This window comes from Galendromus occidentalis, unplaced genomic scaffold, assembly GCF_000255335.2.
Source record: "Galendromus occidentalis unplaced genomic scaffold, Mocc_1.1 scf7180000077128, whole genome shotgun sequence".
NCBI classification, from domain to species: Eukaryota; Metazoa; Arthropoda; class Arachnida; order Mesostigmata; family Phytoseiidae; genus Galendromus; species Galendromus occidentalis.
Window position 1 is genome coordinate 171,508 of NW_003805116.1, and position 16,863 is coordinate 188,370.

A 16,863-nucleotide genomic window follows, 5' to 3' on the forward strand; every position below is an offset into this window, starting at 1 on the left:
AGGAACACATCGAGCTCGAAAATCGAAGGGAGAAGAAGTGGAAATATCGCGTTGCGGCATCGAGTCCCCGGTGAGACATGATAGCAGCATCATCCCCCGGATGAGCTCATGCTTAGGCCTTGCACCTCGAACTCCACTGTCCTTCCTTATTCAAGAGCTCTTATGCTATCCAGTAGATCCCAGGGCTTGCCTCTGAAAGGAGGAACTAATCGATGGAGGTAGCTCGCTTCCGGAAAGATACACGTGAATGTGCCATAGTAATAATTTCGTTAACACCTAGCGTCGAGTCTCACAGATGATAGATCCTCGGAAAAAGCGGGAGGAAAACAAAATTACCCCGACTGTTCGGTGCGATTGATGATGCATTGTATCTTGACTATTTTAATAAAAATGAAGAGAGGAGAAAAACTCCCCGAGAGTGAGCTTCTTCGAGTTGAACAATGATTCAGAATCAGCTTGACTCGGATGTCGCGAGGTCCAAAACGAAAGTCCATCTCTCGAGACTCGGAGGTCAACTCCATGGTTTTTCCGGCTCCTCCCCCGTTCATGCTTTTCTCTGGGAAACCTTTCGATATGCCGGAAGACTACGACCAGTTTCGTCCCATGGTCGACCCGATAATCATGCGAGGCACGAATCAGAACCAATTCTTATATCCTTGAAATAACAATTTATTCAGGCGCTTCCCGACGTCTCGTTCAAACCTCACATGGTAGACCGTCTTGCTCTGGGGGGGGTCGCCTAGGATTTGCCGACACCTAATGACAGTAAGTACATTTGGGATGGCACTTCACGCCTTTGACTCCGCATTTACAGCCTCCTGATGTATCACCCCGGCCCTGGAAGAGAATGATGTCAAGACTTATCCCCTGCGTTTCCGTGTGATGGGCTGAATCGTAGGCGCCGATAATTCGTATTCAATGAGAGAATCAGTCCGATTCATTGATGATATAAGGATCGGCTCCGTCACGAAGAACTTGGAGTTGAGGATTTCTGTCGAATTCTGAACTCGCTATCAACTCTGAGGAGTCCAGGATTTCTGTCTCGATCATTTTCCATCTGTTCGATCCGAAAAGAGGAAAGCAGGGCGCTCGACAAGCAATCGCTGCGTCGAATCGCTCCCAGAGACGGCACAACGTGAGCTGAGTAGCTAAAGCTCGTCGCTGATCACGATCTTCGTAGAGAACGGTAATGGATCCGGAAAGAAGTCCGTCATCGCTTTCCTTGATCGAAGAGAATCGAATATATATAGTTCAAACAATCCGGGCATGAACGTGATTATGGTCGAAGCATCTCTCGCTGAGTTATTTGGTGTGATAAATTCAGTGCTGCGTTCCAGAATTGAGATCATGATAATTCCTTCTCTCTAATTGCGCGAGCTCCTGCTTGTGATCTTGAGTAACCTCTAGAGACAGCGTGTACATGCGTCGTATCCCTCTCACAGGGAGAGCTCTTTGATTCCCCCTGTTTCCCAAGGTCGGTGATATGGCCTTCCGCAAAATCATGATCCGGATTCAGCTGGCTCTTACGCTGACGCTGTCATCCGTCTGGACAATGAATACAGCCAACGCTGGGGATCCAAGTAGGTCGCATCTGAATGGATGATTTCTCTTGTTCTCTGATGCCCCCTTTCCGGAATTCACCGCCATTTCCATCATCCCCGAAAAGGTATTCGTTGGATGGAACTTAGCGGACACCGGACGACTGTCGTCGACCTAGCGAATGAACCGGGGACTTGCTACCTCATGAACATCAATAATATGTCCGACATGATCATCGAGGACGGCAAGCCTTTTCTTGAATACCTTATTTGTCGGAGCGATTTCCGGGGGAGTGGAGAGGATTCCCTCCGAAGGTGGGAATACCCTTAGAAACGGAATCTCAAAAGATTCGCAAACGCAGGTGAATCCCGTGAGATGAACAAAAACGATTATCTCTGGCTTCGGAAACAATTTGGCGACTTCCCTGCCCCGCGAACCGCAGGCCCTAGATTCTTCCGGGCTCTACAGCCAGGTAGAATTTCGAATCCGAGAATCGCTCAAAGAATGATAACGTGCTTAATGTGGATCTCCTAAAGGATTTTCTCGATCGATCATACAGCTGTGATGTCTTCTTTCCCAGGGGAAGCACCGCCACGGGGCCCCGCCTCGCCCCATGACAGGTGGTACAAATCGGCTCTGAGACGAATCGATGCCCAGAGAGAATTGATGGAGATGGAGCACGAACTTTGGGAGAATCGATAGAATCAACTTTCACAGATCGCGCACGAATAAATGCAGAATTCCGTGGGATGCTTTTTCTATCGGGAATCTCGACTCCCCGGAGCTGTTCATTCCACTTACCCCTGGTCCCCAGCGGGGTCCTTTAGTAACCCAGCAAATTTCTGTTTTACACATTGAGCATTTGACCCAATCGCAGCCCCATTTCCTAATCAGGATGATCCTACAATGGGGGCAGTGCATCGCGTCGTTACAGCGTACCATGTCCTGTAGAAGGAGAGATCAGATGAGACAAATCAAAAAATTTTGATACTGACAATCGCCGGGGACTTCTGATTCTGACTGAATAATGCCCGTCATGCCCTAACCTCGAGGAACGCTTTCGTTTTCTTGGCGTCGTCGGTAAGTTCGGCGTCCAGTTCGAGTTTGTCTTGGAACTGGAGACAGTTCAGAGGATCATGGATTGCTTGACATGTCAAACAGTTCTTCTTCGAACACACCGGGCAATCAAAGTTATTTACCTGTAAATCGTCGATATGCTCAAGCTCGAGCAATTTTTCTTTGAAAATCAGCGGAAATTGATATAGACCTCGTGTGGCGAGGGCGACTTCTGAAACTCGCCGGGTCGAATTCCCCGACTCGAATTCTTGACTCACATTGTCTTCGAAAAAGCACCATCCAGCACAATCAGGTGTTTTACAGTGGAAAGAGTTCATAGCCGAAGTTTCGGCCTGCTTCATACTCCGTCTCAGATGTTTCTCGTAAATTTCCTCAGACACTAGCTGCGGAGGAGAAATCAGCTCGTCTTGATTGAAAATCACCACGAGATCGGGAGGAGTGATTGTCCGGGAATCCATGCTCCACCCAATAGCTCATCTCCCCTATCCGCTGATCTTCCCGAAGCCCCGAAGCGATGCGGATGTACTCACAGCTTTGATCTCTCTTTCCTGGAGGTAACTCTCACAAGAATAGTCCATGTTCATGAACGGACACTTCACCGTGGCCTCCGTGCAGAAATCGACCGCCTGCTGTAGACACTCCTTGCAGAACGTATGAAGGCAATCCCTGAGCACAATGCCCTCGTGAGGTTTGACTAGACTGAAGCACACCGGGCACTCGAACTCCTCAGTGTTTGCGACGATGTCATGGTCGTCGAGCTGCATCAATTTGAGATAATCTTTCACCGGGCTCTCCGTCAACGTCCGGAGCGTCTCTATGGCTTCCTTCAATCCACCTTTCGCCTCGTCTTCGGATTTCACGTGTTCCGACCGACCACAGTCGATTCTCGTGGAAATTGAGCGTAATTTTGCCGTTTGTCTTGCACCCTCGAAAACATCCCGCGTCGTGGCGGTCTCGATCGCGAACCCTTGGCGTTTCTCGGCGAGCTCCCTTTCCTGACGCGTCGCCCAGGACTCGACAGTGACCAACGGTTTGAACGGGACCGGTGGGGGAGATCCAGTTTTTATTTTCACTATGTTCGCTTGTTTCGGTCTTGTTCCAGTTTCCATGTGCAACACAGCTCTCTGCGGCTGATTTGAGAACGTCGTTTCTGAAATACATCTGGCCGGCTCTTCTATTGCGTGTTTCATCTCAGCTGATCTGATCGCGCCCTCGGCGATGAAGGCATTGCTCACTTGAGCAGGACGGAAGATCGCCGTCGTCGGACGTTCGTTGCGACCTTCTCCAGCGTGAGTCGAATTTTCTCCATTGGTTCTGTATTTGACGCCTGTGGGACCTTCGTGCTTCGCAGACGGGGACGTCAAGCCAAGCTCATCGGTGATCCTTCCCAATTCATCGCCGTCGTCGAGCGCAAAAATCCTCTCATTGACCTCGAAACTGGTGACTGACCCCTCTCCGTCACTTCCGCTCTCGCTTGATAAGTTGAAATTTTCCTCTTTAGCCAAGTCGGGTGCCGAAATCATTGAAGTTCTGGTCTCGAAGGAAGGATTTGTTCGCCAAAGACCCTCGGCCGAGGGAGGGGTTCTGGGCTGCAGGGGTCGCGGTGGGCTCGGACTACTGTCCGATACGAAGATTGGTCGAGGGATTTGACTTCTGCTCGGAGATCTGGATTTTGCGATCGAGTTCCTTTGCGGTTTCTCACGAGTCGGATCCGGCATAGAGGCAGGTAGGAGCGCTTTGACGAACACTGGACTCTTCGGAGGACTCCGACCAGCGATCGTCTCAGCATGGACCGGTGAAAGATCGGGACTGATCTTTTCGCCGTGAATTTTGTTGACTGACAGACGGTCGAAGTTATTTATATCGTCCAAACTCCCGTCGAAGCGCTCGTCGTCGGCGTCGTTGCTTGTCGCACTGTACAACGAACCGCACATCACGCACTCCTGACCGGCACGCCGATTGGTCATGCCGCACAATTCGCATTTCCAGCCTGAAATCCGTAGATAGCCTCATCAATACCATCCCATCAGGAGTATGGAGATCCTTGTCATGGAACAGCCGGTCCCCTGCACGGCGAGGGTCGATCGGCTGGTTCGATCTAATCTCGCACCGGCTTCTACTCACCCTTCAGAGTATCGTGGCATCTGAGCAGCTTTTTGAGTTTATCCACGCTCTGTTCGGCTTCTGTCCGGATTATCTCCCTTCTCCTCCGAACCCTGGCCGTTGACGACTCCGGTGAGTTGTTGTCGAAGTCAGAGGTCGTCTGCCATGTTTCGTCGGAATCGATCGATTCAGCTCGCTGCACTTTCTGTGTGCTCTTTGAGCTCCTGGCCACTCTCTCGGGTATGATGTGTCGGATATCGCTGGGGAAACTTTCAAGGAACTCCCTACAAAAAGTCACTTGTCAATCGCAGCTCAGCCTTTGGATTAAAGCCGCATAGCTCAAAAAGGAGAAACGCGATCATGCATATGGGTGCGTACCTTGGAAGAGACTTTGGGGTCCCGGGGTTGCGATCGCTACCATATTTCGAAGCGCTCACGAGATACAAGAAGAGATTCGCATCGTTTCTGTTGATGCCCATCTCCTCCAGAGTCCGCTCGTTGTCCATGGCGAGCCCAGATCCTATGACCCATCTTTGACGGGCTTCAGGAAATCTGTAGTCTGCTTGGATTTTCTGTTTGAGCTGACGCAATGTGATAGCTGGATTGAGAATCAATCGGATCGGCCCCACATGTGACAGTTTGTCCTCGACGTACAAGTTTATCCTGGAATCCGAAGAGTGCTTAAGCTTCGAGAGATTACCGGGATCGGCTGGGATGTGACGTCGTGTTGAAGTCTTGAGTAAGTGCTCCTGATTCATGAATCTAGAGCCTCTCGCGCAGGATCTTCGATGACTCACGTGATGGTTGATACTTTCTGCTTATTTAAGGCCAGTTGTCGGGCCAAGCTTGCTGCTTTGTCGTGTTCGCCCCTTGAGATAGCGCTTTCCAGTTGTTTGTAGAGAAGCTGCCGCGTCCCGGTTGGGGAATCCGGATGTATTGGAGGCCTCCTGTCCGATCCCGTCGAACCTGTGGGGGAAGATACGCTCTCAGTTCTGGGCAAGTGAGTGAACCCATCGCATCAGCTCGTCATCCTGATTGGAACTGAGGGGACATTATTTGGCCGATCGATCGGGAGCCGGAAAAACGAGATGAGGAAGATTGTCGAATCAATTCCGAGCCGGGGTAGAGATCGTCGTGACTCGTGATGAATGGATAGATTTTGAAGGCACAGGAATCCAGCCTCTCCACGGTGACCGCAGGCTTGAAGCGTATGACGGAATTATTTAATCACCTATGGACCAACCTTTGCTCGCAATAGAAGAACTACTGTGCGATTTGAGGATATCTTTGAAGCTACTCATGTTCGACTGGCCCGTGTGCGAGGGTTCATCAAACGAACGACTGTTTCTGCTGCCCGTGGTGCTGCAAGCGGCTCTTCCATTCGAAGCTTCCCTATTTTTAGTCTCGTAGAACGCTCTCCTCCTTTCGAACTCAAGACGGTACTCTGACACTGTCAATAGAGAACACAAACTTTTAACCAACCACATCCGATCCTAAGTAAGCTTCAATTGGCAGATGGGCATCAATCAGATTGTATGAGAACGGTTCCGCTGCCCCGACAGTTATTTCCTGCATGCTGCGACGGAAATTATTTTTGCTGCTGATAACGTGTTCTGAAGATTTATCAAATGCCTGGAAGTCGATGCTTGATTGACCCGTGTTCAGCCAGAGCTATTTTGTGCTGGCTTCGATTGGAAGCGAACAGGGAAAGTCTCTTCGCTGTCCGCTCGATAATGCCGTTGGGAATCGCGCGAATCGGCGAGGAACAAAGATGTTCTTTCGGTTCTGGTCACCCAACGGAAACGAGACGAGCTCGCTACTCCATTAAACACTCAAAGAAGAGAATTGGGAGAGATACTGTGCATAGAGCTCATGCTGGACCGCTTGTCACCCGGCGGACCGGAACAAGACGACCCAACCCAACTTGTCGACCATTAGAGCATTCTCAGGCCCTGACCCCCTTGACTGGTTCTCCTTTGCCCGCCGGAGCTCATTCTCCTCCGCCCGAAGGAGCGGATTTCTATATAGCTCTCTGAATCAGTACTCCCTGCCGTGTACGTCACAGGCCTGCGAAACTCACCGGAATCGCGCCGCGGGGGTGGCTCCGACGTATTTGAGTCGATACTCATGGAGTCGGAAACATCGACGTAACGCCATTTAGTGGAAGTCGACGAAGAGGCCTCTGAATCTAAGATCGGAGTGATTGTTCCGTCGTCACTCCTTGCTTCCGGGCTCAGCTCTCCGCTGCTCTCGGTCAAGCGTTGGATAGCGCCGACGAGATCGTTCACCTTTCCGGATACATTGAGCTTGTATGAATCGAATGAGGAATATTTTTCATATCTCAGCTGACTATGTAATGTTTGTGCCTTGTCAAAACCGAAGCTTCAAATTAGGGAAGATCAGAGTCAAGAAAATGACGAGGCCTGTGACTCATTACTAGTTGGCCAGCGTCCAGCTTCGCTTCCGACGAGATGTCTCGGTATCGATGTGACTAATTAGGCACTAGACTAGCAAGGGGCTCACCTTCGATTCACTGCGTCTGAGAACAAATTCAAACTCCGACTCGGCGTCTTCGTCTATCCGGGACAGGTCATTCAATCTCGGGGATTCCGGAGGTGCAGAACTCGCTTCCTTCTCACTTTTAGTTTTTGTCGGTGGTGAAGGAGCTTTCTTCTTGAGCCTGGAAGCGATCCACGTGAAAGCACCCGAAGCGGAAGGAAATATCACACCGAGAGCGTTTAGTGTCTCGAGGTAAGTCCTAACTGATGAGATTTCGAATCAAGGTATTCGAACGCTCCCCGAATTCGAGTTCCCGACGGACTCTCGGGCCCGCACTGTCTCGGACCCTTATTTTTCGGTTCCGCATAATTTTTCCAAGATGCCAATATCCGGGTATCTTTTTTCCACGCTGAGTCTCGGAAGGAACACATATTCGATAGCTTGAGGCACGTAGAGAGCGTTCGTTAAGCACAGCATGCGAATCGCGTGGACAAAGTTAGAGCACTCACGGGCATGGCGCACCTTCTCTGAAAACTCTCGCTTCCGCTCGAGAAACTCTGACTGCCTACGCTTCCGCTGGTTCCGTCAGCTGTCAAACTCAGCGCAGGAGGGGCCGGGGCTTTTCGTTTCTTTTTCTTCTTCACAACTTGCGTCTCCAGGGGTAATGACGACGGGCTTTCGAAGGGTGTGATGGGAGATCTGTTCCTGGTTATTTGTAGAGAGTTCGACCGCTGGTCCACGTCCAGATAATCGAAATCTTCATCTGCAAGGGCGTTCTTGAGAGTCGTGATCGGAAAACGCTACCGGGGCATGTGGAAGCTTGAGGAGTAGAGCTCGAAGGATCTCTGAACGAGCGTTAAACCTCCGTCTGCCCATCGGAGAACATCTGAACAATAAACAGGAACTCATCGGAGACGGTAGCTCACCTGGAGGTATGATCGGGGTTAGCAGACTCCGACGCTGTTCGAGGCGGTGAATTTTCGTTTACGCGCCTGTTGCGAGGCAACAATTGTCGGCGTTTGCGATTTCACTTGGAAGAGCTGAACTTCAGCCGAAGTTCCCGGCTGAGGATTGGCCAAATGCGGTAATTTCCGCTCGAGTCTCGGCGTGTTCCGAGCCTCCAGGGAATCACGGTACTGTTGGAGCATGGCATACTGCCGGGAATTCCCCACGCCGTTCGAGACTAGACTGGACGTGGTAGAATCGCCGTCAGCTGTCGTCGACACTGTAAGGAGGAACATGCTACAAACTTGACTATGCAGAGTAGGGCCGTGAATTTCTTCTTCTTCTCCCACACCGAGCGACTGTCTGCCGTGTGCTGCTGAGAGGGCCACTCGGAGACCGTGGCCGGCCGGGCCGCCGGCCGACTGGCTGGCACTCCCACCAAATAGCTAAGCATCGAGTCTCGCGAGTGTTCCTCTACGAGCATCGTTCCAGTAGAGGTCGAGGGCTGCCTGGGCTTCGGAACCTAGCTCAATGTAAACTTACGGAAAGCGAACGATGGAGTCTGATCGTTGGCTCGTTTTTTCGCTTTCGTTTTTTGTTTTTTCGAGGATGTCGACGCAGATACCTTGGAACTTTTTTGCTCCGACGTCGTCGCAGGAGACTTCCACCAAGGGACGGGAGACAGGACATCAGAGACGATTCCTCCCCTGAAGAACGCGAAGTGCTCTTTCTCGAATGCTGGAAGGCTAGTGGGGGTAGCTCCCGGTCTTCAGCAGCAGCGGAAGCAAATCATAAAAACATTCTCCGAAGAGGGAAAAAGATACCTGACATCGACGAGTCCTCTGCGAGCTGTTCTGCCCCCGCAATTCGCGGCGGTCCGAAATTTGGTGGCGCTGAAGACTGAAATTCAGAGAACGGGCTTTTTCTACGTCACTCAAGGCCGAGGACCGAATCATCTCCTCTTGAAAAAGACCGCTCAGATAAAAGCCCAGAGGACGCCGTCGATGGGCTTCTGAGCGAGTGAGTCAGCGTTTTGAGTCGGTCTTCATGGCAGTATCCTCGACGCGACCCATTCTTCGTGGTTTCTCGCGAAGTATGAGCTCAACAACTGTCGTCAGCGGATATGTTGACACTTCACTGGTCAGCATAGCTATCGACGCTTCTGTGTTGTAGGTCTCAGCCTGAGGGTTCCGCCTGAGCGGGGGGGCGCCCTGGTCAGGACGGTCAGTCCGAAGAGGATGAGAATCTCTAGCTCGGGATGAGTCAATCGAGGGAACTCCCGCACATTCCGTCTCTTCATAACTAATCTTCCTCCACGTCCCTCTTCGACGAATAATTATTTGTAAAAAAAACTCACGACCGACGAATTCGATGGACTCTTGGGGAACCTCAGAGGCAGAAGATGGAAATGCGACTTCTCTTTCCGTTTCAGCTTCACATTACCGAAGCCAACTTCATCTTCAACCGATTCCTGGAGACTCTTGCTTTTCTTCAGCTTGAACGCTCGGAACATCGACCTCTTGGTTTGGACGGGAGTGGCTACCGCCGAACACGGCTCGGATTGTGGATCCAGCTCTACGCAATTCTGGAATAGTGGGCTCTTAAGTTTATGTGCAGCCATATCACTCTCCTGGAACATACGCTGGGAAGACTCGTCATCCCGCTCCCGTATGAAATATCCTGAAGTTGTTCCTTTTGCGAATGTTTGGCGAGAAAATTCAGCGCGAACATGGGAACGAATGGGAGAGCGGACGTTTTTCCGATTACTCCATCCTAGGTCGGTCGGTTCGCGCGGCACTCAACTCCGGCATTCCCCGGCGCCGCTCTCCAGCCGCTCGGTCGCATCGAGCTTTTTCCGAAACTCGGATTACTCGCCGATAGCTCACCTGACCGAAAACACTATTCCGCGATGGGAGAGTGGTGTAAGGCGGAACCACAACCTGCTGATTCCCGGGCCCGAATCCCTCTGGAAGGAAGAGTCAGTGATGCGAGTGAGCTTTCGCGACGGGGACATGGAAAAATCCATGATCGTCCCGAACTTTTAGATGTGTCCTGTCATGATCGATATGGCTCTCCGAGGCGGAATTCTTGTCGACGATCAATCAGCTCTCATTTCTCATCCAATCTCTTGACCTACCCTGCTTCGCGAGTTGAAGGTGATACTCTTCCGCCCTTACAAGGTTGGTGTTTGGCAAAAATAAAGCGCGATCTTGTCTCCCGAAAAAATATCTTTTGCCTGCGAATCTTCCATCTCCACTGCCAACGGGGTTGTCCTGGAATTAGGGATCCAATCTTGGAATGAATTCCTCGTTCTCATCCATCACTCAATATTGGAGATTTCCGTCAACTCATTCGATCTCATCGACAACTCGAGAATCGTTTGTGGACGACCCAAAACCTCTCCCGCAGATCCTCGATCTCTGCGCGAGCAGAACACTTACAAATTCCACCCCTATCGTCCAGCCGTCTTCGGTAACGTCGGGGAGACGACCGACCCATCGCACCCAACCGAATTGCGGTCCGTCTCTCAGGACCCAAACGACACGATCCCCCAAAGTGAGCAGGGGACCGAGACTCCCGTAGGAAATGATGGAATCTCGGAGAGGGCCAACAGGAATATCCTCTTGATATCGATAATCCATGCTCGACTTTATGTACATCGTATCACAGAAGGCAAGGAATATGAGATAGCAGCTGCAAGTAAAGAGAAAGAGAATAGAAGAGTACAGGTATTAGAAGGAAATACGGAAGCACACGAAATTAGTCATCAATGAAGACGAATGAGGGACCCCTCTCTTCGCACCGGGAGCTTCTAATCAGGTCACGTTTCGAGCTCTGAGAGCACGCTCACACCAGACTCGAGACTGGAGATTCCAGACCGACGGCTATTTGGAACGAGGGACTCCCCAGGGCGGGTTTTCCGATAAGGATGCGGTTCTCGCTCGTCAACGATCAGAAACAGGAAATTTATTCCGATCCTGGCAAGCTTGAAGCTCGAATTCCTGACACGGAGCCTGGCTCCGAAAGTTGTGAGACGGATGGTCGCTTTCGTTTCGAAAATAGATCTCAGGGGAAGCAAACAACTCGCTGACATCTCTCAACACTGCCATCGATTCAAAAGGATGCATTCCGTAAGAGGCATCCGAGACTGAAGCGGTAGCTCTGTCTCTGAGACATGAGTCTGAACTCTGCTTGAACCCTGGCTCGTTCATTACCGGCAGAGATATCAGCCGACCAGAAGAATTATACCGGATTCCAGATTCGCGGATCGCCTCCATCGCGAACGACTCGAGCGCGCGGATATTCTACCTATAGAGACAATCAAGGGAGACCCAGTCGGTCAGAGCGCTCGAACCCTGACGTGGTCGACGTGATCGAAACGGCGTCGTCTTAGAGCACCTGAAAGCCTTGGAGAGTGTAAACAGTGGAACATGTGGGCCACACAACAGGAAGTCTCTCACAACATAGTTTCGAAAAGGTTGAACGTTTTCGGAGGCCTTTGGAAGGAAGGAAAGATATCGATCTCAATGCGGAGTGAGAGGCCGTCGAGCCTGGAAAACAATCCGACGGACTCGACTACCGTTGGAGTCGACTAGATATCATGAAACGAGGCTCCGACGCTCGGACAGAACATGAAATATTGTTACGTAAGCAGTCATTGCCAAGACACAGCAGAATGGTTGGGAAGTTTCGCAGGGGATCAGTGATACCATGTTCTATTCGAAAGAAGTATCATTCGCAACCCTACTCCGGGTGCTTCCTGTAAACAATCTTCCCTAAGATGTTTCCCCTCTATTTAAGCTTCGGCAGCGACGTGGAGGTTGAGCTCCAATATTCGCGCAACCTATGCCACACGGGCGAAACCCACTCTCGATCAAAAGACAGCGGATGGCAGATCGACCCAAACGGTCAAGTCCGATTATCTCGATCAATGGGCGGATTTTCGAGCTTCATTCACGAACTTTCAAGGCTCTGACTGAATGCTTCGGCGACTTTCTCGCGGGGTCAGAGGGAAATTTAACCGTCACGTCGCTTCGGACAAAACAGCCTCGCCTGGAGCACTTGCGCTCTGATTCCGTGCGGTCACGAGGGTTTTTGTCTGGACAGAGTCCTTCGGAGACAAGTCTGCCCCTTCCGAGGTCCATCGGACAGAGCGATGTTCGCCGACACGATGAGCGCCCTGAGAGTCAAACGCGGAGCGAAGACGCGCGGCAACGAAATTTTGATCCCGGGAAGGGTGCTTCCTCGAGAATAGAATCACATTCTCGCGACTTCACGGTCCGGACTCGGAGCTCTAGCTCCAAGATTTCCGTGAGAGAGCTCGCTCCGGGAGAGTCTTGGCGAGCATTCGCCTCGATTTGGGGAAATTCTCCTGGATTTTGCCTTCCCGATCGAAAAAAGACGCTCCGTCGATGGATTGAAGCAAGCGGCGATAGGGAAATCCGGACTCTCTGGGATACAGCGATGACATTTATTTATCCAACAGAACGAGCGGTCCGAGCAGCAGCTGCTGCGTTCGAGAGACAGCCCGATACTTATACGGGAGAGCAAAGCAAAACCTTATTCGTTCCACGGGCGATTGCATTCGGAAGCCAAGTCGACTTCTCTGGACTCCGTAAAGCTGCGGAACCAGCCGCTGCTGTATGGTGGTCGAGCGATGCTGTGTCTGATTCTCAATCGTTCGGAACATCGAAAAAGATTTTCCGTTGAAAACCTCCGTCGGAAACTCGAGGCTCTCAATCCCGGAGCAAGAACAATATGGGCGATGTTTCGAATGATGTTGGCGACCGAGAAAGCTTGCGGAAAAGACGCATCGGCCTCCTCGACCCGGAGACTCCGGAGGAAGTTCTCGCGAATGATGTTTTGACAACAAGGCATTTGACAGTGGTCTTTTACTAGAGGACAATCGAACCCGCATCGTTCTACGACCGAGAGGTCTGCTCCCCGCGAGACTGCTATGAAATCTGCGCTCTGTACAGGTTATAGAGAGGCTGTCTCTGATAAAATATAGCGTCGCAGCATCTTGTCTGCTGACCGGTCTTCGAAGGTGAGCTTCGAAGACCTTCCGAAAGAATTATTGTAAATCTCCAGCAAACAACGATACAGAGCGGGAGAACACATTCTTCAGACACTCCATCGACAAGGCGTGGGAGATCGGCTGTAGATCATGCTGGGAACGCTTACTTCATCGAGCGAGTGTATCGTCGGCAATTGGAGCAGAGTACACATTTTGATAAAATCCGATCGAAGGCCTCGGTGGAACAGACACTGATAACAACGACGTGAACGGTAAAGAAACGTAAAAAGCGCTGGCGACGTCTTTCACATGACCATGTGTTAATGTGCGGTTTGGGCAGAGGTTCAACTTTAAGCCTGAACAGCTAATAGAGAAGACCCTCTGGATGGTCAGAGTGCTGTGTGGAGAGGAGCTATATTTAGAATGCTTGCTCAGAGGAAAGAGTGTACCGCCGCCGCCACCACCGCTGCCAGAAGCCAGCGACCTACCGCTGCTCTTAGCTGGAAAGAGAGAGAGGAAGCTGTGGGACGGAGCGCATCTCGGGAGCTTCGGATGAACCTGGAACCAGGGTATGAATCCACCCGAAGAGGTTCCTTCGTCTTCTGTAGGTGAAGAGGTTGCTGAGCAACGGAGCCTGTGCACACATTGAGTCGCCCGATAGTTTTCCCTCTACGCGTGGATCGATGGAGAAACTCGGACGGATATCATAGATTTCGGCTCGGGACGCTGCGGGGATGCTTCAGCGACTACGCTTGGTCCCGTGGACTCTTTTCTGGTCCTCATTTACGACGTATTGGGGCCGACAATCCAGAAAACATGAATCCTCCGCGCTTCCCTCCCTCCGTACAGCTCGAACGACAGATGTATGATCGATGAACCGACGATATCTGACTCGGATCAGATCATATCCATAGATTTCATCGGAGTTCAATGATCCCTAATGTACGGTAATATCTGAATTCTACTAGAGTTCCCAGACTCTGATGATGAGAATCCTCTGTCGAGCTTCGAGCTGGTGACGACGCTAACGAAGCCAGAGAATCCATTTGGTCTTCCTGATAAGCTTTCGACGATCGTCTCCGGAAGAGCTCGATCACACCCCGAGCCCGCCAAGCTCACTCCGAAAATCTCCTCTTTCAGGATCTTCACTGATGATGTTCCTGCATCTTGAGCGAGTACTCACGTCGAGATCACGATCTTGTGGGATCAAGTTAAATATTGAGGTGGTACGACGGGCTTCTGCGGTCGCGAGTGACGAGAAACCCCTCCAGGAGTCGTCGAGCCTTATTTTGGATTTCGCACGGTGAATCGGGCCGCTGAGTGTGGAAGATGACCCCCTTCCCCTTCCATCGCGCGGGTTAGAGGTTTCCGCCGAACATCGTGAGCTTACCGCGTGCAGGTGAGAAGCCTGACGTCTCAATATCTTTATCTCAAAGGGAAACCGGAACCCGGATTGCCAGAAACCAAGAAGGCCGGGAGACCGAATATGATTTTTTCGATGCCATGACCTCAAACTGTACCTCCGAAAGGTCGGATCGAACGGAGAACGGAATGCTGCGGACGGGCTATATAATTCCTTGGACAAAAGGTTTTTGGAACATTTTCGGTTTGAGCGAATTCACGATGTTCAGGAATGAATATATGTAGAGCCGTGAGGTGTCGAAACTATTGTGAGTGTCTCGTGTGAACGATGCGATTTTCCTCAAGTGGGTGTTCATGGTTCATCGTTTGAACTCTCCCAGCGGAGTTGCACCTGAATGGTTCGCCTTTCTGAAGACCGCCTTCCGAGCCTTCTTTCCTCTGTCAGATGTTCAATCTCTCCGAGATGTGTTCGTGTAATAACCAACTTTGAGCCGCGGCAGCAGTGTCGGAGGGCCAGTGAAGCGGCGTTTCCGAGAGGCAAGCGCGGTCCCTCATCATTGACTCGCGCTACGCATCCCGTGAATCCGAGGCGCTCCCCTCGCGTCAAAGGCCTCGAACCCTGGGATAAGGATTCCGGGATTGAGCTCCAGATGAGCGAAGCGGACGTCATGAGGAAATATTTCTGGCTTGTTGTGGTTCGCGTGAACTCCCGTCGACTTCATTGACGATGCGTGAAGCTGTCTTGATAATACTGTGTCTTGTGGGCTCCGCCAGCGTTGTAGGTGCGAGACCCCGTTTCCCTTCGACCATCAATATCGGTGAGAATCGAGAAATTAATTGACTTGGCCTCTATCGTAGTCGTCGCTGAAGCTCTAGCAGTGAAGGGAATCTCCCTTCGACTCTCTCCCGGTTTTGTCTACATGATCATCACGATCGACCGGGCAGTCATTCTGCTCATTCTAGAACCTCGCTTCGTCTGACACAACGATGGGGACTCATCGGCCGTGTGCGTGAGCTATGAATTCCCGCGAGAACTCAATATCGAGGTCTGTTCTCTCAGGTCCTGTTTGGACTTCGAATCGATGAGCTCATGTACAACGCAGAACTCAAGCACGCGAATGTACTAAGCGCGTGGGATTAGATCTTTCCCGAAATAGCTCACCGTTTTGATTGACGTCAGCGTCATCATCGACATCGCTCGACGAATCTCAGAGGCTTCAGAATGAGATGTTTGTCGCCATTCATAAATTCCTTCTCTGTGGAGGGGGCTCTGAGATGGAAATGAAGAGAAATGCTTCGGAGCGGACAATACGCAAAGTGTCTCACAACATAGTCGCGTCCGATATAATTTTTTTTCTGAGCTCGAATTCTGCTCACGCAATCTCAGTGATCAGGAGAGGTTTCAAAATGCTATTCGCTCATCGTCGCGTAATAGTCGATCTCGATGCGAAATTCATGGAAATTCTCGCTGAAGTAAGGCGCATCCGTCCCGTTGCTCGGGAAAAGTTTGCCTGTGAAGCTGCAGGTCAGGCGAGAGTACGTTTTTTGCCCAAAGACTCTCTAGTAGGCGGACAAAATATGACCTCCCCGAGTCGTTCATCTTTGAAATAGGAAAATGAGTTCATCTGACGCTAGAGACGACTAGCAGTGAGCGAATGCTTCCTCCGACTCGGGGATCGCAAACGGGAGAAGAGGACCACTATGGGGCTCCGATGTCTCCGACGCGTAGGACGAGAAGAAAAAAAAAGACAGCTATTGGGGTTCGGCTCCAATTGATTCTCGGAGAAAATGACCCGCGAGGACTCTCGGTTGCGGCTCTCCTATTGAAAAAAGAAGGCACTCGCTTGCCGAATTCTTCCGGTTGAGGTCCAACAGAACCTTGAAATGAAGGCATGTGCCTCAGCAGTGCTTCGTGAACTAATTCTCAAGTGGACAGAATATCGGCATGAGCGTGATCCTTGTCACTGACTTCTATCGCGTTTGTCTCTCTCTTCTAGTCAAGCGGTCGGACCAGCGGGCGGACGGGTGGCTTAGTCAGCTGGCAAGCTTACTGAACTGGCCAGCGGGCTGGCGTGATAGACTATCAACGCTTCCTGTCTTCATGAGCTGCAAATCATAGTGATGTCAGCCAAAAACTGGGTTCCGGGGCTTGTGGTGGTCGTTCTAACCCATATATACGGAAGAATCAGGACTGAAGATCTCATCGCTCAGAGCTCGTTCTTACCCCGGGTTTGAAGCGATAAGTCGGGCCCAGGCATTGCCCAATGAAATAGACGTCGATGATGCGGCCGATAGCCGATTCCCATGTTGAATGCCGATAT

At 51.1% G+C, this 16,863-nt stretch overlaps 1 non-coding gene across 1 annotated transcript; it reads right to left on the reverse strand.

Moving 5' to 3' along the window:
- Positions 1-756: 756 nt before the first annotated feature.
- LOC100899264 (uncharacterized) lies at positions 757-10,805 on the reverse strand. The gene is made up of 19 exons (XR_003777089.1): positions 10,605-10,805; positions 10,301-10,436; positions 10,062-10,129; positions 9,521-9,763; positions 8,988-9,063; positions 8,707-8,870; positions 8,145-8,443; positions 7,741-7,981; positions 7,243-7,399; positions 6,800-7,007; positions 5,963-6,169; positions 5,517-5,685; positions 5,098-5,382; positions 4,741-5,003; positions 3,147-4,606; positions 2,874-2,999; positions 2,586-2,738; positions 2,341-2,484; positions 757-837 (listed from the first exon to the last, which is right to left on the reverse strand). It is a non-coding gene; the product is annotated as an uncharacterized LOC100899264 (transcript).
- Between the last annotated feature and the right edge of the window lie 6,058 nt (positions 10,806-16,863).